The sequence below is a fragment of the Thamnophis sirtalis genome, unplaced genomic scaffold (genome assembly GCF_051295495.1).
Source record: "Thamnophis sirtalis isolate CommonGarterSnake01/CBP01778 unplaced genomic scaffold, rThaSir2_p1.2 scaffold_10, whole genome shotgun sequence".
Taxonomy (NCBI): domain Eukaryota; kingdom Metazoa; phylum Chordata; class Lepidosauria; order Squamata; family Natricidae; genus Thamnophis; species Thamnophis sirtalis.
Window position 1 is genome coordinate 11675752 of NW_028261390.1, and position 27229 is coordinate 11702980.

Sequence of the window (27229 nt, forward strand, 5' to 3'; positions counted from 1 at the left end):
TTTGAGCCGCTGGACCTTTTCTGAGGGCGGCCTCAAAAATAAAATAAAAATAAAATCCCAACGTTGAAGCCGAAGCCGGCGGAGGCCAAGCTTCGCGCGTAATCCGAGGAGGCCGAGGGGTTTCTCTCCCCCCTTCGCCCCACACACACACCCTCTCCTCCCGGAGGCCGAGGAGGCTGCCGTGGGCGCGGCAGGAGCCAGCAGGGCAGGCCTTGCGGTTGGCTTAGTAACCCAAGAGCGACTCGGCTTGCCAGGGCCCCAGCGCGGGGCGGGCCAAGCGGGAGAAGGGCTGCTGCCGGCGAGCCTGTGTCAGCAGCTTCCCCGCTGCCAGGGAGGCTGCGCCGGTCCCAGCACTCCAAGAAGCCGCGCTCGGAGCCAGCTAAGGCGGAGAGCCCAAAAGCCGCCCGGTCCCGGCTGCGGGGAGGGCGAAGGGGGCGGGGGGAAGTGTCTCTTGTCTCGGACCTTCTCCGCCTGCTTGGTTGTTCTTGAAAGGAGCCCGGCTTGCAAGGAAGGGAGGCTGGGCGCGGGGGAAGCGGTTGCTGCTTCTTCCAAGCCGGGCGAGGGGGCGTCGGAGCAGCCGCCGGGAGATGTTGCCGCCGCCCCCGCTGCCGTCGTCGCCCCTGCCCCTCTGCTCCCGGCACTCGCGCCCGGTTTCCACCTAAGCTCTTCGCCTGACTCGCGGGGAGCGTTCCCACATTCTTCCCACCACCACGCGCGTTCCCGGCACAGGATCCGTCTCCCGGCTGGTAAGTGCGCCCTTCGCCGGGTGGGAAGCATTGCGGAGGGGCGGTTAGGAAGGGGTCGCTTCCCTTTGTGCGCAAAGTTGCGGGTCGGGGTAGGGGCAGAGGGGATGTGGACCGCGTTTGGTGGCCGGGGGGGGGGGGACGACTTCGATGGGCGCAGAAGCCCTGGCGCTGCTTGCTTGGCTTGCAAGAGGTTTGCGAGCTTTTCAAAGTTTCATGAAAAGTTGACTTTGGGTTTTTAACCGATCCGACGGATAGATGATCTTCATAGGAACGGCTTGTTCATATTGTGGTGAAAAAGCAAAATATATATATATATATATATATATATATATATATATATATATATATATATATATATATATATATATATATATATATATATATATATATATATATATATATATATATATATATATATATATATATATATATATATATATATATATATATATGTTGTGATTTGATGTTAATGCCTTAATTTTACTTCCGTTTTAAATGGCTTCTATCAAATTTTAGTAATCATTTGTTTCTGGAACTTCGCACTTTGATGGTGCTAATCAGTAAAGACTCAGTGGCAATGCTTTATTGTACTGTAACAGAGAGAGAGGGAATCGGAAGCCCACGCTTCAATTTCTTGTCTTTCCTCTCTTCTTCTTTCCTCTCCCCCCCCCCTCCACTGTTTTTCTATTTACTTTGCATTTTATAATACTTTATAATTCAATTTAAAAAATTGGGAAAGTTTCCCAGGGGTTGAATTTTTCCCCCTGTCTCCTCACCCCTCTCCTAGTTGGGATTGCTGTGCATGAATTCCCAACACAGAGAGAGAGAGGGAGGGAGGGAGGGAGGGAGGGAGGGAGAGAGAGAGAGAGAGAGAGAGAGAGAGAGAGAGAGAGAGAGAGAGAGAGAGAGAGAGACCCCTCCTATTTTATTTTTTGAAAAAGCTATTGGAAATGAGAAGAGATGGGTGGTGGGGTTTTTTTTGGTAAAGCATAAAACTGGAGCTGTCTTCAGACAGGTTGGACCTACGGTGTAAGTCCTCATCTGGAGAACATCAAGACTTAAGGGGAAAGTTGCAACGTACAGGGGTGCCAAGTTGTACTTTAAATGGGATGGGCTCTTCTCCGCCATGGGAAAACCATCTCATAAGGGCGTTTTGTTGTTTTGACAAGGTGAAATGCACTGCTGTGCTGACCTGCCCAGGGTGAATGTGTGAATGCGTAATTCTGTCTCCCGGCTGTCCTAAGGGTTTCAGAGGTCAAGGTAGGGAGAAAAGCACTGCCTGCCCTCTGCTTGGCATATAAAGGCTGGTTATGTGCCTGTAAATTGCAAATAAAATGGTTTTGCTATGCTGTAAGGAAGCTTTGGTTAAGATGAAAGTAAGACAGAGGTAAGGATGAAATTTCAAGGCACTTTCCTTTTAATTTCCTGATCCGCTTTTTTTTGGGGGGGGGTGTGTGATCATCCCTTCATGCATTCAAATGGTTGTGGAAAGTGGTGTCTCCATAGAACAATGTGAGAGAAGAAAAATCCTAACTGTTTTGCTGCTGTTGTTGTTGTTGTTGTGGCTTTTGACTCTTTCCTGTGCAAAAGCCTCAGGACTCTGGGGGCAACAGCTTTGCAAAGCAGCAAATGCAGAAAACATTTGGAAAGAGACTTTGAACAGTGGTGGGTTTCTGGAGGTACGTCGCGGTACGGGCGTACCGGTGGTAACTAGGAGCAGCGGCCACCGTACCGGAATGGTGGCTCGTTTGGCCCACCCGCCTGCCCGCGTTCCTTACCCGTTTTTGATGCAAACGGGCCAATTGTGCACACACGCACAGCGTGCGGCGCCTGCACGACCTCTGCCGAGCAGCTGGGTGTCACAGGGCAGTGGTGTGTGCATGCGTGCACAGCGCGTGTGCCCGACAAGGATGACCAGCCCCATGCACAGCATACTGGCTGCGACGGGATCCGGAACCCACTACTGGACTTGAACATGTGCAGTTCAGTTCTTGGGAGAGATCAAGATGTCCCAACTTCTGTTGGGAGAATGGAGTCTCAAGTCGTTGACATGTGATGCTTCATTCCACTGAGTAATCTTGTTGAAGTTGGTTAAGAAAGGGAGAAAGAGGAGAATAAAGCAGGGATAATAGTAAGAGTAGTAAGAGCAGGGAGGGAATAAAACTTATTGAAGATAATACTCTATGCTTTGTTTGATATTTCTCTAATTCCAGTCAACACCTCCACAAAGCCACACCAGAATCTTTCCCGCATTGGTGTAGGTGTCATTCTCTTTAAATTAAATATTTAAAATAACAAAGGCAGTTTTCACAAGAAAACTGCCAAGAGCTTCTCTCTTTACTGGTTTGGTTTGTTGGGCATAAAAAAGAGATAACCGGTTTTCTGTGCTGGGTGGATCTCAAGCATCCAAACTCTCAGCTGTAGCTCTTTGGGGAGTAAATACGATGCTTTTCTCCTGTGGTTGAAATAGGATATGCATGTTGCTTGCATCATAATGAACTTTATTGGAGGGAGAAGGAGATAATTTCCAAGTGGAATTTTGACCATTTGTATCTGGAAAAAATCCAAGGTGTGCTTGTTGCAACATGGAGAGGATCCATATTGTCCCAATCAGACTCACATATAGAGATCTCAATTGAATTGATTTATTCAAATAAAGAGCCGTATTATATGTGAACTGGGATGCGGTGGCTAAGATGCTGAGCTTGCCGATCGAAAGGTTGGTGGTTTGAATCCCTAGCGCCGTGTAACAGGGTGAGCTCCTGTTACTTGTCCCAGCTTCTGCCAACCTAGCAGTTGGAAAGCATGCAAAAATGCAAGTAGAAAAATAGGGACCACCTTTAGTGCAAGTAGAAAAATAGGGACCACCTTTGGTGGGAAGGTAACAGCCTTCCGTGCGCCTTCAGCGTCTAATCATGCCAACCACATGACCATGGAGACGTCTTCGGATACTGCTGGCTCTTCGGCTTTGAAACGGAGATGAGCACCGCCCCCTAGAGTCGGGAATGACTAGCACATATGTGCGAGGGGAACCTTTACCTATTATATGTGATTTTTAAATTCTGACTACACACGGAATATATTGTTTTAATATAAAAATCCCAATAGGTTGTTTTGTGTAATATGTGGTCTAAGGTATTGATTTATATCTTTTATTTATTATTGACATTCAAATAATAAGTGTGTTTTGTATTCTATCTGTGAAGCTCTGCAAATACAGGCAGTCCTCAATGTACGACCACAATTGAGCCCAAAATTTATGTTGTTAAGTGAGAAATTTGTTAAGTGAGTTTTCCCCCTTTTTTCCCCCACATTTGTTAAGTGAATCACTGCAGTTGTTAAATTAGTAACACAGTTGATAAGTGAATCTGGTTTCTCCATTTTCTTTGCTTGTCAGAAGGTTGCAAAAGGAGATCACATGACTCCGGGACACCGTCATAAATAAGAGTCAGTAGTCAAGCATCCAAATTGAAATCCTATGACCATAGGGATGCTGCAATGGTCGTAAGTGTGAAACATGGTCATAAGTCACTTTTTTCAGTGCTGTTGTAACTTCGAAAGGTCACTAAATGAACTGCTGTAAATCAAGGATTACCTGAACTCATATGTGTTCATATTTAACATTGTGCCCAGCTCATTATCTTTTAGATCAGTGTTTCTCAACCTTGGCAACTTGAAGATGTCCGGACTTCAACTCCCAGAATTCCCCAGCCAGCATTCGCTGGCTGGAGAATTCTGGGAGTTGAAGTCCGGACATCTTCAAGTTGCCAAGGTTTGAGAAATACTGTTTTAGATCATTCGTGCCTTTTAAGTCAGAGCTGCAAAAATAGTGACTCATTTTTCTTACTTTAATTCAAGGAACTAAATTCATATCTTAAATATCTGCAAACCTGAAGCCTTCCATTTCATTCCTTAATTTGCTCCCAAGGTCTCAGAAATCTTGATTCCCAACCATATCCTTTGCTAGTTGCCGAGAGAGTAAAAGCAGCATAAGGAAATTTTCCAGTCTTTCTTTGGTTCTAGAATCAGCATCCTAATTTTCTCTTTTCCCCTTAAACTTTCTGGAGTAGAATTTTGGAGCCTGCTACTCAAAGCTTTTTACATGCAATCTACTGCACATTCCTGGCAATAGGAACACGGCATTTGATATACTCTTTCCTAACTCTTCCCCTACTCACCTTTGCAGGTTGTATAAAACTAACATTGATTTACCATATAAAATATTACAGTTTTGGAAAGCGTAGTAAAAGCATGTTATGAGCCAGGGTAAAGGCTGTGAAATGGTCCAGTCCATAATGATGATGATTCTGTTCATTTCCATTTCACCGTGATCTAAATACTGAGAAAAATCTTATGATCTGCTAGTAGTGGGAAAGATTGCCAAGGACTTTAGCATTATAGTAAGCTGCTTTATCTTAGGTGAGATCATCGGTCCATCTGTCCTGACATGGATTGTCTTCCCATTGCCTACCTGCTGAGATGGGCCGTAAGACAAATTCAGAATAAACTCATGTGGCACATGAAAGTGTTTCCCTTTTCCTTCAACAGTGCACTAAAAATTGATCCCAGTCTTGTCCTGCCTGAATTGCCTTCCTGCAGCAAGAAACAGTTCATTCGCTTTCTCTTTTTTTTCCCCCATGTATAAAAAAATGTGGAAGAAATAACGGTGGTTCAGGAGAATTTAAAGGTTTGCCTCTTGAAAGCATTTGAGTAGAGTGGGGAGAAGCTGAACATGGCATTAGAATCTGATCAATAGATTAGATTCTGTAAGACCTCCAAATATAAAATGGTTGTTCAGCTGTAATAATAAGCCACATAACTAAGACGTAGGGACGCGGTGGCTAAGACGCTGAACTTGTTGATCAGAAGATCGGCAGTTCATCGGTTCGAATCCCTAGCGCCGCGTAACGGAGTGAGCTCCCGTTACTTGTCCCAGCTTCTGCCAACCTAGCAGTTTGAAAGCATGTAAAAATGCAAGTAGAAAAATAGGAACCACCTTTGGTGGAAAGGTAACAGCGTTCCCTGCACCTTCGGTGTTTAGTCATGCCGGCCACATGGCCACGGAGAATCTTCTTTGAAATTATTGGAAGCAAATTAAATCAAAAGACCCTTAACGACAGATTGAAAGCTGGCGTAGTTTGAGAAAGTAACTTCAAAAGAGATTGATTCTTTCTGCCGGCATTTTGCTCCATCTAGAATTTATCAGGACGAACTTATGTCAGGGGTGTCAAACTCAGGGCCCAGATCCGGTCCGCCGGGCGCTTAAATCTGGCCCGCGGGGCTACCCTAGAAACAGCCAAGGACTGGCCCACAGTACCTCTGCCAGCAAAAACGGAGCTTGGAAGGCCATGCGCGACCCTCCCAGGCTCCTTTTTTTAGCTGCGATGGCCTCCTGCCGCCCTCTGCCAGTGAAAATAGAGCTCAAAACACGTCTTTTCTTTCACTGTAGGAATTAAATGCATGCAAGAAAATTAGAGTTAATGCATTACCACTAATGAATTATGCTTCAAATATTCACTGCATTTTTCCGAATATACCTGCTTGGGATTTACTAACAGTCTTCGTAGACTGGAAGCCTTTCATTTTCATGGCCAATTAGTTCAGTTGATTGTATTTCTTAACACAAGCTCGGCTCCATTTGTGTTTACCTGCTGAAAATACTCTTCTGTGAATTTGACTGACGAAGAGGACTCTGGTTCCTGTCACATTAAACCTGTTAATCTTTCTGGTATCCTGAGGCGCCTTAGTAGGGATTTCAATTTAACTTCCTAAGTCTTTCATGCATTCCACGACTATCCTAGTATTATACAGATGTTGCACAAGGTATGATGCCAGTTCCTAAACAAATGAGAAGTTGTCCTATTCAACTCCATTTATTTTTTTCCTAGAAAGGAAACAATAGCACGTCACAAGCCTACCTGTGTCACAAATATAGTTACTTCCAGTCTTAGAGAATGAGTAATAGGAGAATTGGGGGTTGGCGGCGTTGCTAGCAAATAGACCCTATGAGCTCTGAGCTCACTTTGAAGTAATCCAGTTGAGGTGAACTGACTTATTTACATATAAATGAGTGTCATAAAGCCTCTTGGTCAAAGGTGCAAGTAATCCAGTATTTTAGCCAGGCATTTGGAAACCCACAGGACTTAAGATGCAATTTGCCATTTGTTGTAAGAGGCCAACTGTTATATAGCTCAAGAAGGACGACCACGAAGTTTTTATCAGTAAGCTTTCAACATATACTTCCTTTGATGCACAAAATTCTCTTTCAGGCATTACTTTCCTCTAAAGGAAGACCGTCCCGAATAGAATAGAATAGAATTGTCACTGCCCCTTCATTTAGTAACCAAGAAAGAAACCACTCAACTCCATGTTTCAGAATTAAGTGTACTTTTACTGATTACAAACGATGAGAAGCAAAGCAAAGCTGAATCTGAATAAAAAGGTGCGAAAGCAATAGATATCAATACATGATTCATTCCCCTCCCCTTGGTGCCCCAGTCCATAGTCCAATCATAATTCATCCAACTGTCGGGTGGGAGATATCTTCAAAAATCATCATCAGGGTGGAATGCTGGACAGTTGGCCTTGGCGGGAAACTCCCTTCCTTCCATATGCGCAAAGAGACGGTGAGAATAACTCCCAATAAACAGTCCTCCAGTACAGAATGATTCCCACCCCAAATACCATGCCCTCCCTCCCCGTTTCAATGGCAGCCAAAAAGCAGCAGCAAAGCAGAGGGTGGCAAGAATAGAGTAGAATAGAATAGAATAGAATTCTTTATTGGCCAAGTTTGATTGGACACACAAGGAATTTGTCTTTGGTGCATATGCTCTCAGTGTAGCAGGGGTGGGTTCCTGCCAGCCGGTTTTGCGCGCAAATTTTTTTGCTCCGTGCATGGGCGCATTTGCACCTTAAAAAGTCTGCACATGCGCATAACATTAGAAAAAGGGGAAAAAATTACATTTTTCCAATGAAGATTGTTCTGCGCATGTGCAGAACAGAAAATCAAGATGACGCCGCTGAGCATAGAACCGGTTTAGGTGCGTGTCCGGCTGAGTTATTACCTACTTGGCCGAACTGGTAAGAACCCACCTCTGCAGTGTACCTAAGGAGAATAAAATACGTTCATCAAGAATAAAAAGATACAACGCTTAGTGATAGGCAAGATTACTAATAAGCTATCAAATCCTACTAGGAAACGAATAAAAACAATATAAATTGAAAGATACAAACAACACGGTTATAGTCATAAGTGGGGAGAGATAGGCACTAGGAAGGAAGAGAAAAATAATTCATTTGAAATGTAATTCTTTTAATAGCAAATGCTAAAAAAATTATTCAAGGAGATAAAAGTTGCAAGCAATTTTTGCAAAGTTGCAGCACTTTGCAGAGTCTAACATGCCTTGATGAAGCATTGGTGTCACACAGGTTTTAGAGCAGAGAGGTTGTGATTTGGGGCACAATTATACCCATAGTTGTTCTCATGCTTACCTGTAGAAGACAAAAGTGGTGCTTTAAAATCAAACATGGCTAGGGAGATTATGCTGCAGGTCCCTTACAACTTTTACATTCCAAATGATCATATTAAGGGGAGGGTCTCCTCCAGAGGAACGTAAAACCAGCCAGCCCTCTTCAATCAAAAAGTGTGAAGAAGTCAATGCAGTTGTCTGTGGTGTGGTATTGAGCAAGCCACATTGTTATTCAGGCAAGCAGATGAAAGTTTTAAAAATCCACTCTGACTAAGGTAGTGTTTCTCAACCTTGGTAACTTGAAGATGTCTGGACTTCAACTCCCAGAATTCCCCAGCCAGCGAATGCTGGCTGGGGAATTCTGGGAGTTGAAGTCCGGACATCTTCAAGTTGCCAAGGTTGAGAAACACTGGACTAAGGGAATGCGATGGGGATGAGCCACTATTTCGGATCTAGTTCCGCTTGATAAACCTGATGTAAAAATAATAATAAAAAAAGGTACACCCCACAGAGCTTAAGGAGGATTATTTTGAATGCATAAATAACAGTTAGAGGTAGTTCTTGACTTACAACAGTTCATTTAGTGACCATTCAAAGCTACAATAGTACTGAAAAAAGTGGCACGTGACCAGGAGTGGGATTGAAAAATGTTAGCTGCCCAGTTGCTGGGTGGGTGTGGCCATGGTGGGCGTGGCCTACTCTGCCTCCTGCACCACAGGGAGGGGGTGTTTTTGCCCTCCCCAGGCTTTGGAGGCTTTCCTTGAGCCTCCTGGAGGGCGAAAACAGTATCCCCTGTGCTCCAGAGGCCTGAAACAGGCCAATTTCAGGGAGGCCCGTTTTTCGCCCACCCAGAGCCTCTACGGCCTTGCACTTACCAGGCATGATAAACAGGCCGCATGGAGACTACTGGGAGGGGTGGGCATGGCCAGCCAGTCCATGAAATTACCGGTCCGGTGAACCAAATGTAAAATTAACATCCGGTTCGCCCGAACTGGTCCAAACCAGCTGAATCCCACACCTGCACATGACCATTGTTCATACTTACAACTGCTGCGGCATCCCCATGATCACATGACCAAAATTCAGACCTTTGGCAACTGACTCATATTTATGACGGTTGCAGTGTCCCGGGAAAATGTGATCCCCTTTTTTCGACCTTCTGAGAAGCAAAGCCAATGGGGAAGCCAGATTCCCTTAACAAGCAGGTTACCAACTTAGCAACTGCAGTGATTCACTTAACAACTGTGGCAAGAAAGGTCGTAAAATGGGGCAAAACTGGCTTAACAAGTGTCTCACCTAGGAACAGAAATTTTGGGCTCAAATGTGGTCATAAGCCGAGGACTACCTGTATTGCTTGCTCTTAGAATCTGTAAAGGAAAAAAAGAAAGAAAATGTGTCTTCAAACACTCTTCTTTTTTAAAAAGGAATATTTCGGGGAAAGGGTTCATGGATGGTTAAGAAATAACGTTTATCCCGCCTGATAATGTGAGAATGTCGCAGCTTAGATTGTAGCTTTACTTAAGAATAGGGTCCAAATGCTATGCTGCAATATTTTTTGATTCAGAAGGGAGATGGGAGACCTGTCAATTTGAATGGTCAAGTCTATGAATCTATGAGTTTAATATTCTTTATTTTGATTTGTTCCGTGGAGCAAGCAAGTACGATGACAGAGAAAGTATGTCTCTTGGGTACCACTAGGTGACATTGTTTCCCTAGGAGGACTAGGTCATGCCCACCTTAAGAGACTTAGTGTGACAGGCACAGATTTTGGGAAGCAACCATTCCCACCAATAATCTAGTCCTGTGTTCTGTAAAGCTTTAAAGACAAACCAGCATCTTGGATTGCATCCAGAGACTGACTGGTAGCGAGTACATAAAATAGCTGTCCTATATGGATGAACTCTGGTGTACTCCATATTGTTCACACTGCTGCATTCTAGACCAAACGAGGTTTCCAAATGTTTTTGAAGGGCATCCTTATGTAGAGCACATTGTAGTTGTGAGAAATGACTGCGGCATGGGTGACTGTGATCAGAGCCTCCCAATAAAGTATTTAGGATGGCCAGAAAATGACTTGAGCAAGAGTCATTAGTCCAAAAAGGGGACAAGTGACCCACCAATTCTGCCTGGGGAAGTTCTATCCCAGGGGTCAGCAAACTGAGGCTCTGGAGCTGCATGTGGCTCTTTTCATTCCTCTGCTGCGGCTCCCTATCATCAGTCAATGCCGCAATTTTGAGAGGAGCTTCCGGTTGGGAAGGGGGAGCACAGCGCACCAGGAGGAGACTCTATGGCAAGGACCAGGTTTTCTGGTCAGCTCCACAATTGATAGGGCTTTTGGTTAGGATAGGTAGAGGAAAAAGGATGCCGTGCTAGGAGGGGAATCTATGGTGGGGGAACTGGACTTTCGGATGGCTCCAGAATTGAATGGGGGGGGGCTTCCGGTTGGGACCTTTGTGGCTCTTTGGGTGTTTAAGGTTGCCGACCCCTGGTCTATCCCATCTAGCGTTAAACATAGATGCTCCCCAATACGAGGGAACTTCAAGTCCACAGCTCCCCAGTCTTGCCAATCTTGAGTTGTAACCTAGTTTCCCCCTTCTGGACCTTTACCACTTCTGGGTATTGGATAATAAAACTAATGGCATCACTTGTATAGTCGGTGGCAGAGATTTATAATTAAATATCATTTGCCTACTGATGATATCTTACTCCCTGATTGCAAATGACCTTAGCCAGTGATTTTATGCAGATGTTTAATAGAAGTAGGGAAAAAGTTGAACCTCAAGGCACTCCATACATCAGGGATCTAGGATTGGATGTTTCCTCCAACTGGTACTAGCCATGACAACAACCACTGCAAAAATGTGCTACCCAACTCCCAACCCCTCCGATACTTTGTCCAGAAGAATACCAGAGTCAGTAATACTAAAAATGCTGATATATCCGTGAGGACAAGAGTGGATAAATCACCCCCATCCCAAGTTCCGTAAAGCAATAGCAATAGAACTTAGACTTATATACCGCTATATAGTGCTTTTACAGCCCTCTCTAAGCGGTTTACAGAGTTATCCTCTTGCCCCCCAACAATCTGGGTCCTCATTTTACCCACCTCGGAAGGATGGAAGGCTGCATCAACCTTGAGCCTGGTGAGATTTGAACTGCCGAACTGCAGCTAGCAGTCAGCTGAAGTAGCCTGCAGTACTGCACTCTAACCACTGCGCCACCTTGGCTACATAATAATACTAAAAATGCTGATATACCCTTGAGGACAAAGGTGGAGAAATCATCCCAGTCCCAAGTTCCGTAAAGGTCATTCACAAGTGCAGTCAACGTGGTCTTGATATTATGACCTACTGGAAACCTCTGGTTTCATTCTTTCCTAATTCATCTCATATTATATAGTTTTCTGTTGATAATCTTTTTTTGGGGGTGAGTTTTTAATTGAAGGTTTAAAGCAATTTTGGCGAAATAACAGTTTTTCAGTGGAATGTCATCAGCTTTGTGTAACTCTGCAATAAAGAATATTTACACTATCTCTAATCCGACTCTTTGTGTATCTGTCTCTACCTATCTACCTACCTACCTACATAATAACTTACCTCCCTCTTCTATCTATTAAATTATCTGAGTGTATTAGTTAGTCACAGTCATATTTTTCAGCATTCTTTGTCTTATTCATAGCTCATTTGGAGCACAGGTTCTCAAAATTTTGGACTCAGATCTTTAACACATGCTTCATTATTCCTACACCTTCTTATCCCTTGGGAGATACACCTAAACTCATACTTGCAAGGCATTAAAACCACTCCTAACAAGAGTTTCATCTCTGCCATCATCTATAAACAGTTGGCCAGTTTACTGGTTCTACAGGTATGGCAGCTGTAGTTTTCACCTCACCCATCACCCAAATTTCTTGTTTCTGTTCCCATTCATATTATGTTAATTTATTGCATATCATTACATATGTTGCCTAATGATATGGGAAGGAGTAAGGACCTGCGCATAATGGGAAAGTTCTGGATGTAAGCTCCTGGCACAATTGCTTGTCTCTTTCCCTCTTCTCTGTATTAAGTTGGGGAAAAAATAGTTTTATATAGTTTTATCCTATCTTATCATTACCACAGTCCCTCTGTCAGGGAGATGAGTGGTTTCTAAATCTGATAAATACATAGTATTTCAGAAATAACATTTGATTTCTTGGTAAGATTTTTATTATTCCTTTCTTTTAAAAAAATATTTTCATTGTAATATCATCAGAGAATTAAGATGTACGTGGAGATCAGTATATGAACAGATCAAGTAGCAAATGAAACCTTACAGCCACAACTAGTAGCTAGTAGCTAATTAAAGCCACATTACTGGGATTGTTGCCTTAAATAGTTAGACATCAGCTTGGCAATCTAATTTTTACCATGTGTCTTACTTTTGGGTTGGCCAAAAGTTTTTTTGTTGACCCCTGAAGGTAAGCAGATGTTCAACCTCAGGTGGAGCAAACCAGCGAGAACAGGCAATTAAGGAGATGGACAACCAAGTGGAGAAGAATCTTAGTCATCCTGAGATGAGAAGTTCAGTTCATAATGGAGCCTACCTCATTGCCTTCTTACATTGATCTCTTCCAGTAAGGAAACAGCAATTCAGTTAGTTCTCGACTTACATCAGTTCATTTAGTGAACCATTCAAAGTTGCAACAACAGCGAAAAAAGTGACTCACGACTGTTTTTCACACTTACAACCCTTGTAGCATTCCCCATGATCATATGCTCAAAATTCAGATGCTTGGCAATTGACACCAACTATGACCATTGCCAGTGGTGGGTTTCCAAAATTTTTGGAACCTCTTCTGTAGGTGTGGCCTGCTTTCCGGGTCCACTGGTGGAACCTCTTCTAACCTGTTCCTTAGATTTGATGAACTGGTTTAGTTTAGTTTAGTTTAGTTTAGTTTTATTTGTCTTGTATGCCGCCCACTCCTGAAGGACTCCAGGCGGCTCACAATAGACAAGGGAAGGGGGAACACTAGACAAAGACAACACTTTAAAAACAAAACCGCAACATTCACAATTTCCGCGGGGCTGGATGTCTCACAGGCCCCCCGGCCTGCTGGAGCAGCCAGGACTTGGTGGCTTTGCGGAAAGCCGGGAGGGTCGTAAGGGTCCGGATCTCGACAGGGAGATCATTCCAGAGGGCTGGAGCTGCAACAGAGAAGGCTCTCCCCTGGTTCGGTTCTACCGAATAGGTGCGAACTGGTAGGAACCCACCTCTGACCATTGCTATCTCCTGGGGTCATGTGGTTACCTTCCGACAAGCAAAGTCAATGGGGAAGCCAGGTTCACTTTAACAACCTTGTTACTAACTTATCAACTGTGGCGATTCACTTAACAGCTGTGGCAAGAAAGGTTGCAAAATGGGGCAAACTCATTCAACAACAAAATATTTGGGGCTCATTTGTGGTCGTAAGTTGAAGATTTGCCTGTACTAATGTCCGTCCATCTCTGGCTAAACAAGGTAGCCCAATAGGATGGTACAACAAACACACATTTTTTAATCTCTAATTCAGTAGTAAAATTTGACACTTTTATTTTCGAAAAATTAGATAGGTCCCAATGGAAACAAGGCTTACCACCAAACTACATTATATTCCTAACAATTAGGAAACATGCAATTTTAGAATAAATGGAAGGGGGTCTTATCCAGGGGGGTATAATTTGGATGAAATGAAGAAAGTCTTATAGGCCTGAAGTGGGGTAATATGATCTGGTCTTTCAAAAGTGATTCACACGCTGTTACTGTTTTAAAACCTGCTTCTGGAAGACTTGATAAATGAGAGAACTAAGAGCATGTCTGAACACGTTCAGCATTAGTGTGAAACTGTCCTGTTTGAAAAGGCATTCTGGATGGCTGGTCTGCCCTTTTATACAGCATAGGTGAACTGCTTATGAGCTGTACACTGAAAATAGATGCAAAGTTTAACTAGAAAAGATTTCCCCGGTTTTTTTTTCCCTTGTTAAAAAAAATCTTTTCAAAGTCTCTTTAAGGTGAGGGGGGGAGGTTGGACGATTTCACACAGCACAAAGTTCTACGTTGAATTTTTTTCTCTTGGCTCGCAGAAAATCATGATGCAGTGATTGAAGAAATTATCAAAGCATGAGCTGGCAAAATTTCTATACTATTATTGAATGTCCCATATATTAATTACCGTGTTTCCCCGAAAATAAGACAGGGTCTTATTTTCTTTTGACCCCCGAAATAAGCGCTTGGCCCTATTTTTGGTGAGGTCTTATTATTTTTGAGGTGCAGGAGCCCCCCTAACCTCGACCCGTTGATCCAGCTGATCCAGAGTGGGCTGGACGTTCTGTCCCTGTTTCTGGCACATTCTTGCCAGCCCTAACGTCACTGGGCCTGCTGCTCTTTTTGCGGCCGCCAGTAAGAGAAGGGGCGCGTTAGCTAGAGTTTGCATGAGCGGCCTCCGCGAAGCCGTTCCGTGTGGATGGCGAGTGCATGTGGGGCACGTGGGGCATGTTCCCCCCATCCCCCCCAGGAAATGGTGGGGACCGGCTGCGCATGTGGTTAAATATTTTAGGGGAGGGCTTATTTTCAGGGGAGGGCTTATTTTAGCGCATGAACTCAAAAGCCCAATTGGGCTTATTATCCGGAAAGGTCTTATTTTTGGGAAAACAGGGTAATAAAAAAAGAAGCAAGCAGGCTCACTGGTGTGGAAGCTAACTCAGAAACTAGGACAAAGCTCCTGGTATGGATTTCTCGTGTAGCCTAGGGAAGCTTTGCATCCAATACCACACTGCAACAATTTTGTGTGGGGATTAGGGAAATGTTTGCTTAGAAGGGCTGCTTTTATATCCAAAGCCCAACAGCCATTCATCGCTGCCAATCACATTTCCCATCACGTGGGAAATACACGGGGAACTAGAAGGCTTCAGTTCGCTGTATATTTTTTCCTATTTGAAAGTAGAACACATCTATCATTTTTCATAAACTTGGACAAGGAATAATGGATAGAAAACTGATCAAGGAGAGATTCAACCTGGAAATAAGGAGGGACTTTTTGACAGTGAGAACAATCAACGAATGGATCAGAAGTTGTTGGAGCCTCAACATTGGAAGCTTTCAAGAAGGGACTGGACTGGCATCTGTCAGAAATAGTGCAGGGTCTCTTCCAACTCTGTTAATCTGGTTACTATCTGTGAAATGCCTCTCGTTGGGGTGGGGGCCCTGTGGCTGTGCCTCATGAAAGCACTGCTCTCAAATATAGGTAGTCCTTGACTTACAACCACAATTGAGCCCAAAATTTCTGTTGCTAAGTGAGACATGACACGTTGTTAAGTGAATCACAACAGTTGTTAAGTTAGTCACATATTTGTTAAGTGAATCTGACTTCCCCGTTGGTTTTGCTCGTCAGAAAGTATCAAGGGGTGATTAGATGACCCCAGGATACTTCAGCTGTCATAAATATGAGTCAGGTACCAAGTGTCTAATTTTTGATCATGTGATATTATAGATGCTGGTCATAAGTGTGAAAAATGGTTATAGGTTCACTTTTTAAAGTGCAGTTGTCACTTCAAACGGTAACTAAATGACCTGTTGTAAATTGAGGACTACCCATACTATAGATTAGTCAGTAAGGGGTTTGTTTTAAAACAAAAATTAGACTGAAAAAGTGCGTTGAATTCTGTTGCCCTCTTGGCTTCTGTTCTGTTTTGATCATGTTTTGGTTCTTAACAAGAAATACGTTGCTATTTTAAGAACTGATGAATAATTCTGATTTTGTGCCAGAAATTGAACAAAAGTCCTTTTGGTGAGCATCTTAAGTTTATAGGCAGTGTGTGCGGTGTTGTATCCCATTGTAAAAAGAAACATTCCAAGAGATTTTTTAGAAAAGAGACATTTTATTTAAAATGACAGTTGTTGCATCATAGGTTCAGTTGCATTATGAATAGTTTTATCCCTGAATTTATTTAGGTGATTAAAGCCTGGTGCCACAGGAACTCCAATGGACACCAAGAGGGTTGATTTTGGCATATTTTAATAGGTTGGGTTTTCTAGAGAAATTTCCTAATAATTTCCCTCTTCGCAGTTATGATAGGACTGCCATAGAAAAACCTCCTGGTAGGAATTTTCTCATGAGATCTAACAACAGGGCTAGTTTTACAAATAGCGAATGAAATATATGGAGCTAAGAAAAGGGAAAGCTAAGGAAAGTGCTATGAAAATACTAGCTTTTCTGAAGGAGGTGGCTTAAATTCTCCTCTAGATGAGGGCAGAAGAACAGCGGGAGCCTGTTCCTGATGTGCACATGCGCAGAGCTGCCAGGACAAGGGAACAGTCAAGGAACAAGGGACAACTTGGGAGTAAAGACACAGGTGGACGGTGAAAGGCCCCTCCCATAGGGGAGTTTGCAGGAGGGGAGTTTGCAGGAGACAATTAGTTCAATTCAATAGGGTGAAGATCTGTTCCTGACTTCTGGCCAAGTAATTGCTGCTACAGCGTGGCGTTTGGACGATATGGGCCTGGCAACTCTCCAAGCCTGATAAAGGTTATGAAATCTCATGAAAGACAGTTGGCTGGGACTTTGCTGGAGAGGAATTCCCTTTAACTTAAATAAAAGAGGTTTTATCTGGACAAGGAGTCTCCATGATCTTGGGAAGCCCAATTGGCTTGCTTTAGTGATTATTGCAAAGCTGTTGGAATCTGTGCAATTTATGTGTTTAAGTCTTTTCTAATGGTAACAGATGCTAAGGAACATTTTCCAAGAGTGGATGGATTCCTCCTCCCCCTCAATAATGGGCAATCTGATGAGTCTGGTTGTTTTGTATAGGTAAGGATTCTGAGAGTAGTGCCACATAAGTGTGTTTTTGTCCCAAGCAAATTGCTTTTTAGCTTGTTTTAATAATTTCCAACATTTTAAATAACGTTGTTTGAACTTCATTTATTTTTAATATTTGTACTGCGTTAACTTGGCAAAGATATATTAGTGAAATAAACAGATGCAAGAAAAAGTTATATAAAAAAGTTATATAATGGCAGCAGTATAATAAAATGATAGCAATAGCAATAGCAGTTAGACTTATATACCGCTTCATAGGGCTTTCAGCCCTTTCTAAGTGGTTTACAGTCAATAGGCAGCCTATTGCCCTCAACAATCTGGGCCCTCATTTCACCCACCTCGGAAGGATGGAAGGCTGAGTCAACCTTGAGCCGGTGAGATTAGAACTGCTGAACTGCAGATAACGGTCAGCTGAAGTTGCCTGCAGTACTGCACCCTAACCACTGCGCCACCTCGGCTCTATATAACAATGATATATAACAATGGAAAAATACTGTGGGGATAAGACATCCCTAACACCCCTCGGGGAGGGGTGTTTTGTTAAGAAACAGCCTGTTGTGCCTTAAAATGGCTTCTACTGTACTGCCGTAAAATGGCTTCTACTGTAGAGTGCAGTGGAGTTGCCATGGTAACAACTTCACAGTACTCCACAAAGGGGCTCCCTCCGGTAAAGGGAAAAATCCAACATTAGAAATTATAAATAAATAAATACCGGGGCAACACCAGGTTATCGGCTAGTATATAATGAAACAAGGGAGAAGAATTTTCATATAATATTAATATAAAAGTAGTTCAGCCATTTAACAAATTGTCATCAAGACCACATTTTCTTTTTTTTAACATTATGTTTTATTTGATTTTTAGCAAATTGTATTTCTAATATATTATGGGATCCAGGAAATGTCATTAGAGGGAGATCTCTGATACCTTTGGCCAAACATTTTGCTTTCAAAGTCTTATTTTGGGGATGGTTGTCCCCATTCCATCACATCACAGCTCGGTACACAACTCTCGTGGCTGTATGCTGTTGGAGCCGTTTGAGTGTGCAACATCATCATCATCAACAACAACAACAACAATAAAATCTCTACTGGAGCCACAGTTCTTATTCCCACTGGGGAAATAGGTTAAACAGTTCTGTGCTTGCCTATTCTTGTGCTTGGAAAAAGATGCATGTATGAACCTTTCAGACTGCAGGAGGTGACCTAGCAGTTGAATGGCTATGATACTTTGAGGAAACATTATTTGACTTAGCCTATGATCACCAAGATTATAGGCACGGTGCTGTGCAACTCCTTATTTCTGTAGTGGAACTTGTTCCCATCTATTAATTCCACACTTCTCTTGGAGGCTTTCCCTTCCTTACTACCAGATCTCTTCGGTATGCAAGAGGAGGAACACAGGTGTCCTTCACTGACAAAGGTATGGCAGAAATACGAAGATGAAACAATCCAGGTGATTGATAGACAGGAGGATGAAATGAGATAAAAATGAGGATGCCCTGTATGTAGTTAATTACATGAATGGCATTTTCTTTGCACACATGTAACAGTGTGCAGGTGGGCATTGTTTAGCTGAGGCAATAGAAAAAGGAAAGGCTCTGAGTTGCAAAATTAGAATAGCAGAGTTGGAAGGGACCTTGGAGGTCTTCTAGTTCAACCCCCTGGGAAAGAGTAGAGCAAGGATCGTTGTTCCTTTTTTCCCCATGGTATTCCTGAAGGAGCTGAACAGTTCCAGAAAAAGATGTCAGTCAGTCTGATTACAAGGATCCGTGTGACAGATGTGTCTAAAAATGCTGAATTTCTGTGTAGGGTGTATCTGAAATGTCTATAAATAACATCTTTTGAGGTATCTGTGAAAATGGTCTCTTCATCTAAGTCTTCCCTGAATGCCAAAATAGTTTTGTTTTCAGCTTGTTTGTACTGTTTTAATGTGCTAGTTTCATTTTAGTTATTTATGGTGAATCACTTTGAAATTTCCAAATAGCATGTAACTTGTATATAACATATATTGTAATGATTTCCCTTTAGGGTAAAACTTTAGAATAATATTATGCGTTTTTCTTGATAAGCATTTTATTCTTGAAAAAAACATGGAAATTGGAAAGAAAATGAAAGAAGCACTAAAATGAATACTGGAATAATGGAGTTGCCTGTGATGAAATGGGCAACAAATAAATAAATTAATAAATGATAATTAATAATTAATAAATAAATTCATCTAACCCAGTCTTTTCCAACCAAAGATATATAGACTTCAACTCTCAAAAGTTCACACCAACGTGGCCAATGCTGAAGACTATGGGAATTGAAGTCTATGCAGCTGGAGACAACTCAAATCGAAGGCTAATTCATTCAACCTTTATTGTTTATAGTTGATAATTGCCCTAATTTTATTTAAACATGTTTAATGAAGAACACTCTACCATTTCCTCAATCTGCTTCAAAGCTTATCAGCGCTTATAATTAGGAAATTGCTTCTAAAGTTTAGCTAAAATTTGTCCCTGAATTTTTTACTTGAAGAACAACAAATTTGCTCCATTCTCTTATTTTTTCATCACATTATTTGAAAACAGTTATTTCTCTTCTTAATCTTTTAATCTTAGACAACAAGACTTTTGTTGTTTTAGACCAAATAAATTCAACCTTTTCATTAAGCTTTGGCTTCCTGACATTCTAAATACAAATTCTTGACAATTCTGCTCTCTGGATGTGACCGCATGTACAAGGAATTCTGTAGTCTTCCCTGTTAAGGATGTACACATGTTTAAAGTTTGAAAATAGATTTATGCATGTAAAGGGTTCTCTGCCCGGTTGATGGGTGGGCATGGCCATGGTGGGCATGGCCTAACCAGCCTTCTGCACCATGGTGGGTGGGGCTATCGAGCCTCCGGGAGGGCGAAAACAACCTCCCCAGGCACCGGAGGCCCTCAATTTCCCGCCTTCCCGAATTTCTGGTAGGACCGTTATTCACCCTCCCCGAGGCTCCGTGCGTGTCCTGCACTTACCTGCATCCAAAACGGGCCGTGTGGGGACTCCTGGGAGGGGAGAGTGGGGTGGGCGGGGCCAGCCAGGAGTAAGATTTGGGGTTTCTCCAAACTACACAGAATCTTAGCTAGAGGTTCTCTTGAACCCCTGCAAACCCCCAGCAGCCTTCCTCCTGATGCATGTCCTATTCACCTAGCCCTGGTATCTGGATCATGGGGAAGGGGGCAGTGGCATTTTGTACAAATTCCAAAACTGTGTTGTCCACAGCCAACACATGTCTGATTTTAAAAATGCTAACTAGAGTTAGGTGTAGCTCGGACTTGGATGGATAGAAGATGATGGGAAAAAAATCTTAGGCTTAGATTGGAAGTAAAAAATTCAATTCCTGAAGAAACGAATGGCAAATCACTTACGTATTGTTGCCATGAAAACAAGAGGTTTACATCAATAACCAGGGTTTCAGCCCAAGGATTAACCCAAGAGCACCACAAATATATCCAGTTAAGCCAAGTGCCTTACTCAACTAATTCCCCCATCCCATGTTGTGCAAACTACTTTTACTCACGTTTCATTAATGTCTGTTATTGAGGTCAACTGCTAGGGAGATCTTACAAAAACATGGTTTCTCTAGACATTGTGTCCTCACAATTTTTGTTTCCCCACACCCTCTCACTTGCTCCCGGGGAGGAAAGCTAGAGCAAATCTAGACAGAATACTAAAAAGCAGAGACATCACCCTGCCAACAAAAGTGTGTAGAGTCAAGGCGATGGTTTTTCCAGTTGCAATGTATGGATGTGAAGGTTGGACCATAATAAAGACTGAGCGCCAAAGAATGGAGGCCTTTGAACTATGGTGCTGGAGAAGACTCCTGTGAGTCCCTTGGACTGCAAGACGATCAAACTGCTCAGTTCTAGAAGAGATCAACCCTGGCTGCTCTTTAGGAGGCCAGATCCTGAAGAGGAAACTCCAATATTTTGACCATCTAATGAGAAGGAAGGACTCACTGGAGAAGAGCCTAATACTGGGAAAAATTGAGGGCAAAAGAAGAAGGGGACAACAGAGAATGAGGTGGCTGGATGGAGTCACCAAAGCAGTCAGCGTGAGCTTAAATGGACTCTAGAGGATGGTAGAGCACAGGAAGGTCTGGAGGAATGTTGTCCATGGGGTCACAATGGGTCAGACATGACTTTGCAACTAACAATAACAACAAACACCCTCTCACATGGCCACACATGGCCAATTTGTCTGAAGAACCATTTTTTTCCTCTAGAAAGAAAATAACCTCGGATATCGATATCTGCAAGAATTGAAAACAGGGCCTCTGATTAACCAAATGAGTCATCCAAGTTCTTATGGTTCTGGCATACAAAAGTAAATTGTTTAACTGGGAGAAGGAGTGGCGAAGTTGATTGTGTCATACAAACAAGGCAGTATTTCCCCACCCAATGATGCATCAATCCGTCTCTCGAAGCTGCAGAGATGAGCTTCCTCCATTGGGAGGTTTTGTGTTTGATGTGATCATGGGTAAGAAATCTCTACAAATGGTGACATAGGCCGTTGTTGATCAAAGAGAGTGAATCAGACTTGACAGGGTTGTACCAGGAAATAATTCTGAGGGTTTTTCCTGGGCAAAGTTCTAAAAATGAAATCTTTATTTTTCTATTGAAATGAGTCTATTGACAACCTGTTTGTAGGTCCAGATTCTAATTTTACTCGAGCATGTTGTTACTTGAGCTTATGGTTGAGTCTGCATCTCAGAAGCATGGTGCAGATTGTGTATCGTTTGTGTTCGGAACCTTTGAGGTACTGTGCAAAATCAAAGCTGCCTTTGTATTCTCTCTCATATTTTAGCATAAACCTAGTTGTTAGTGAGATTTTTGTTTTATTTTATGCTGCTGGGTTGTTTTAAAAATAATGATTAATAATGTAACCCAGTTATTGTCAAATCATCTTGTCTTGCTAGTTTTATTTGGTGTGTCAGAATTAAATGCAAGACCCTTGGTATGCAGAATTGGGCCTTGCCTGTGAACTATTTGTTGTTGCTGTTAGTTGCGAAGTCGTGTCCGACCCATCGCGACCCCATGGACAACGTTCCTCCAGGTTTTCCTGTCCTTTCCTCTACCATCCTCTGGAGTCCATTTAAGCTCCCGTCTACTGCTTCAGTGACTCCCATCCAGCCACCACATTCTCTGTCGTCCCCTTCTTCTTTTGTCCTCAGTCTTTCCCAGCATTTGGTTCTTCTCCATTGAGTCCTTCCTTCATATTAGGTGGTCAAAGTATTTGAATTTCATCTTCAGGATCTGGCCTTCTAAAGAGCAGTCAGGGTTGATCTCCTCTAGGACTGACCGGTTTGATCACCTTGCAGTCCAAGGGATTCGCAGGAGTCTTCTCCAGCACCATAGTTCAAAGGTCTCAATTCTTTGCCGCTCAGCTGTGAACTATGCCTCTTCCCAAAACATTGCACTGTTTGTATAGAAAGCATGGAACTGCATGGTATCCTCTTGATGATAAGATAATGTCATTTCAGGAGCACAAAAAAGACTTAACAGAAATAACAGATCTATTGCTTTACAAGTAACTTTCTAAAAATCTTCCAATTCCTGTTATATTTGGTTGTAGCTTATGATTCTCAAACTGTGGTGTGCGGACCATTGGGGTGCCCACAATGTCATCACAGGCAGTCTGTGAAGGTTTGAAGAAATGTTATGATTTGGATTTTGAGTTAAGCCTTGGGGGGGTCCATGACCATGGCATCAAGAGGCTTTTAAAGGGAGGGTCGGAGTGAGGAAGAGGTTGAGAACCACTATAATATGGCATTATGGGAATTCTGTGTCTTCTACCATTTGCGGGAGCTAAAAATGATGGTGTCTTAAGCATCTGCAAGGTGGACCAGATGAAGGTGGAGCCAAACACAAAGTAATTATCATCAAAATAAGCACAGTCTGGATATATGAGGGACTTTTAATTAAGAAAGTCAATGCATATTATTAAGAAAAACCATTAACATATACATCTCTTCCTTATTTTTCCAGTATACCTTTGTCATTTTGCCTTTAACTTCATTCTCCTCAACTTTCTGGAGGCATGTAAAGGAGAAATTGCTGAAACACCAGTACTTGGGAACTGTCTATCCACTGCTTATCACTCATCTTTAGATCTTGTTCTCCTCACCTACATCTTAATTTCACTTATGTCAAACCTGACCCAGCAATCATGAATTGCCATTGAGTGAGAAGTATCTAAGACCACTGTAGAACAAAACTGGAAACTTGATGATTGGTCCAAAGGCAGAGTTTGGTCAATTCTGGGTTACAACATACCCCGTGGTGGGCTGCAACCGGTTTACGAACCGGTTCAGTGATTGTGCTCTTCGTAAGCACCTAACGCGCTTGTGAGCAGCGTTCAAAATACAGCAATTCGAAGCTCAGCTGCTTACTTTCTAAGGCAACCCCTGGAAGTAGAACAGCAGAGGCGTGGAAATCAGCTGTGTTGCGCGAATCAGCTGAGCCAGAAAGAAGGAAATATAGGACAAGATAGGCTGGGTGCAGCTGAACGTCAGAACTACCGGTTTCCTTGAACCGGTCCAAATTGGCATCAGCCTACCACTGAATATACCTTCTCTCTGCTGTTTTACTATGATACATCTTCTAATTTACTCAAATAATTGCATCAAAAGCTTAAGTTACCGCATTATTCTCATAGTATACAACAGGGGTGGGTTTCTCGCCCCGTTCCAACCGGTTCGGTTGGAACGGGGCTGGCGGCGTCCTCGTGCACGCGCACGGTGCACGCATGCGTACTAGCGTCTGTGCGACGCTCCAGCTGCTCCTGGATGATCGCGCAGGCGCTGTATGCGTCCTGCGCATGCGTGGAAGCACAGAACTCGTCAAAACCGGGTAAGGACTGCGGGCGGGTGGGTGCGCCCTTTGCCGTTCCCGGAAGTTACTTACTTCCGGGTTCGGCGACCAACCGGTTCGCAGGGACCGCTGCGAACCGGTTGAAACCCAACCCTGGTATACAAATAGCATTGGTGATTTTAAAAATGAAAGAAAGTTCACCCTTCATTTGGCATTGTTGAATGTTTCCTCAGCAATCAATTTGAGGCCCAGGCTTTTTAAAAAAAAAGTAGAACGCTGTTATTTTAATTAGAATGCCTCTTGGGATAATCTACTTAAGAATGTGCATGAAAACGATAGTGGGGCAAAATCAGAAGACTTTGAGCAGCTTCCCAAAATTTTGCTTTAAAAGACAGTCTGTGGAAACTGATAATTTCTATACAATCCAAGCAACCCAATATTTGCTGTATTTAAGGATATGAATGAATACAATTGTCCAAAATTAATGTTCTAATCTAAATCACTGAATGCTATGTTGCTCTATTGATGCGCCTGACCTTTACCATTTTCGTCCTTAATAATGAATGTGAAGATAATTTGTTTATAAAAGAGTGATCGATGGGCAATCTTGAGTGCTGAATTCATCAACTACAAAGAATTGCCTCTTACTCGGTATCTTTGGTGCTAGATAATTGTGTCCTCCATACATCTACATCTACCTAAGGTTTAACTCAGGGAGCAGCATCGCAGAGACAATCCAGATTATATAAATTGCGTACGCTGAATGATTGTCCGTGGCAAGGTTATCGGTTTCATATTTTCTCTCTTTGGTTCATTCAACTTTGTCATTCAACTTTAGCTGTCAAATATGATCTGATTCCATAGTACCCTTAAACAAATTGGCTGATGGCTGATGATTCATTGTGGTGTGAAATGCCAAGTTCGGTGTGATTCTTTGTGGAAACCTTAGATCCAGTCCCAGTCTTCAGTGCATTAAGGATTGGCAAGAATTCTCAGAAATACTATCTGTTCCATGTTCAGGTCTGTCTACGCCGGCAAGTGTGAATGATATGATGGTGTCAGGTAGAAGAATTTAGATTTGCTATGCACTGTAGAACATTTTGGGGAACAAGCTGAACCAGTACAGGGGAAGATGGATTTCTCTTGTACTGAAACACAACCAGATTGCTGGCAGATAACATCAAAAAGGTAGCAGAGTAGCTTTTTATAAAGTCTGTGAATCTCCCTCCCACAAAGCATTCAGCAGATAATTGAAAATACTTTTATTCCATCAAGACTTCAGGCCTAATTAAGGGTCATTGGCATCTATCTGGAGAGAGGGAGAGATGTATGTATTATAATAATATATTATTATAATTTTTAATGTGTTCTTACTTGCCCAGAGTCTTCTACTGTGTAGGTTGTAAACTGTAAGATTAATAAACAAAAGCACAAATAATTGGTTTCTGAGAATGAGCATCCAGTTTGAAAAGCTATAGATATTTCAGGAAATACAAGTAGTCCTTGACAACGACACGACGTGCGATCTTGGAGCTCCAAGATCGCAGTCGATGGTTTTGCCGCTGGACGGTTCTTTTGGACCTAAACCATCCCGAAGAGATGGTGATAGGGTGATAGGGTGATGGTGAAGAGTACATCCTGCTGATCTCAGGGACACCGCAAAGTCCCTGATTGATCCAGGAGAATCTCTTTTTGCCGGCGACAGAAGCGTAGCCATTGAAGCTGCTGAAGTTGGGACAGCTCCGGAATGGGAGGAAAACAGAAAGAGAAAGTGTGTCCATCTTTTGAGGAAATCTTCTTATTATAAAAGAGACTACTCTCAAAAAAATTAAAGCTAAATTAAATTTGAAAACAGAAGAGAACAAGCGGTGAAATTAAGCTACATTAGACAGTGTGTTATCCTTTTTTAAAAAAATTTCTTTTATGGATGGAACTTTTTAAAATGGTTCCTATTCTTTAAATTGAATGAATTAGTTTTTCTTCTACTTTTTATATTCTTTTTTTTATACCTATGGATTAAAATCTTTTTTCCTTATTTTTATAATGCTGGATTGGATGGGTTTTTTTCTCCATTTAAGAATTTTGTTTTCTTTAAGCCTGGAATATAAAGACGATATAAAAGGAATACAAAGAGAGCTGTAATAACAGAGGGAAAGGAAGTAACACTGCCACTTGGAGGCTGGAGGCTTGGAAGGCTTGGAAATATTGTCTTTTCTTTTTTCTCTTTGATCATTTGACTTTGCATTTCAAGGTTCCGCAGCTTGTTTACAGAGAGTGATAGTGAGAAGAGCATGGGTTGTTTATACAGGTGCTCTTTGGGGACTTTATTGGCAGCTGGAGTAGAGTGAAAACAAAGCTTTGTCTTGAAAGATTATAAATAAACTTGCTTTAAATTTAATAAAAAGTTTTGAATGCTAGAGTGGCAGTGTTTACAAGTTGGAAGAATGGTGCAACGTGAAAAAGAAACCTTAACATTGCAAAAGATTATGTTTGAAATTCAAAAAATATTAGAAGTAACAGAGAAAACTGAGAAGAGATTGGAGAACATAGATCGTACAACAGTAAAATTTGATGGAAAAATTGAGGATGTTCATCAAATGAAGAAAGTGGAGGTCAAAGTTCTAAAAACTGAAGGAAAAAATAGACAAAGAGACAAGAAAATTGTTGATACTGACAGTGAACTGAGCATGGTTGAAAATGGAAAGAGTGGAATATGGAAAGGGGAGATAGATGGACTGGAGCTCTACCCCAGATTTCAAAGTATAGAAGAAGAAAAGAGAGAAGAATTGATGGAACTAAGAGAAATTTTGTCAGAAGCACTACCACGTTTCCCTGAAAATATGACCTGTTCTGAAACTAATGCCTTGCCATATTTTTTGCGTGGGCAAAAATATAAACCCACCCCTGAAAATAAGCCCCCTGGGCACCCCCCCTCCGGCCAGGCAGCACACCGCTCACCGACCTAGCAGTATCCCGAAGGCGCCAAGGCACGGGAGCCGGGGGGAAGGGACTCACATTGCTTGTTGCCTTTGGGGTACCGCTAGGTTGGGGAGTACGTTTTGCCTGGCCGGAGGGGGAGAGTTGTCCAGGGGGCTCCCTGCAGGGCCAGGGCGGCGGCGGTGCTGAGCTCCGAACATAATTTCTTCTCTGGCTTCCAAACTCCAAAACTCAGCTGCCGAGTCTTCCAGAAGCGGCTGCTCTAGGAGTGCACTCTATGGTTGTGGGCTGGCTGCTGGAGGACTCTCTGTCCAGAAGACTCTTTGTCCGGCAGCCAGCCCACAACCATAGAGCACACTCCTAGAGCGGCCGCTGCTGGAAGACTTGGCAGCCGAGTTTT

General features: G+C 42.6%; 1 protein-coding gene across 3 annotated transcripts in view; it reads left to right on the top strand.

Moving 5' to 3' along the window:
• The first annotated feature begins 495 nt into the window (after positions 1-495).
• Positions 496-27229, top strand: part of PTPN13 (protein tyrosine phosphatase non-receptor type 13) — a 181211-nt gene continuing 154477 nt past the window's right edge. For all 3 annotated transcript variants that reach the window (XM_087724069.1, XM_087724070.1, XM_087724071.1), the window contains exon 1: positions 496-746. The gene's annotated coding sequence lies outside the window, so the exon portion shown is untranslated. The remainder of the gene's footprint in view (positions 747-27229) is intronic.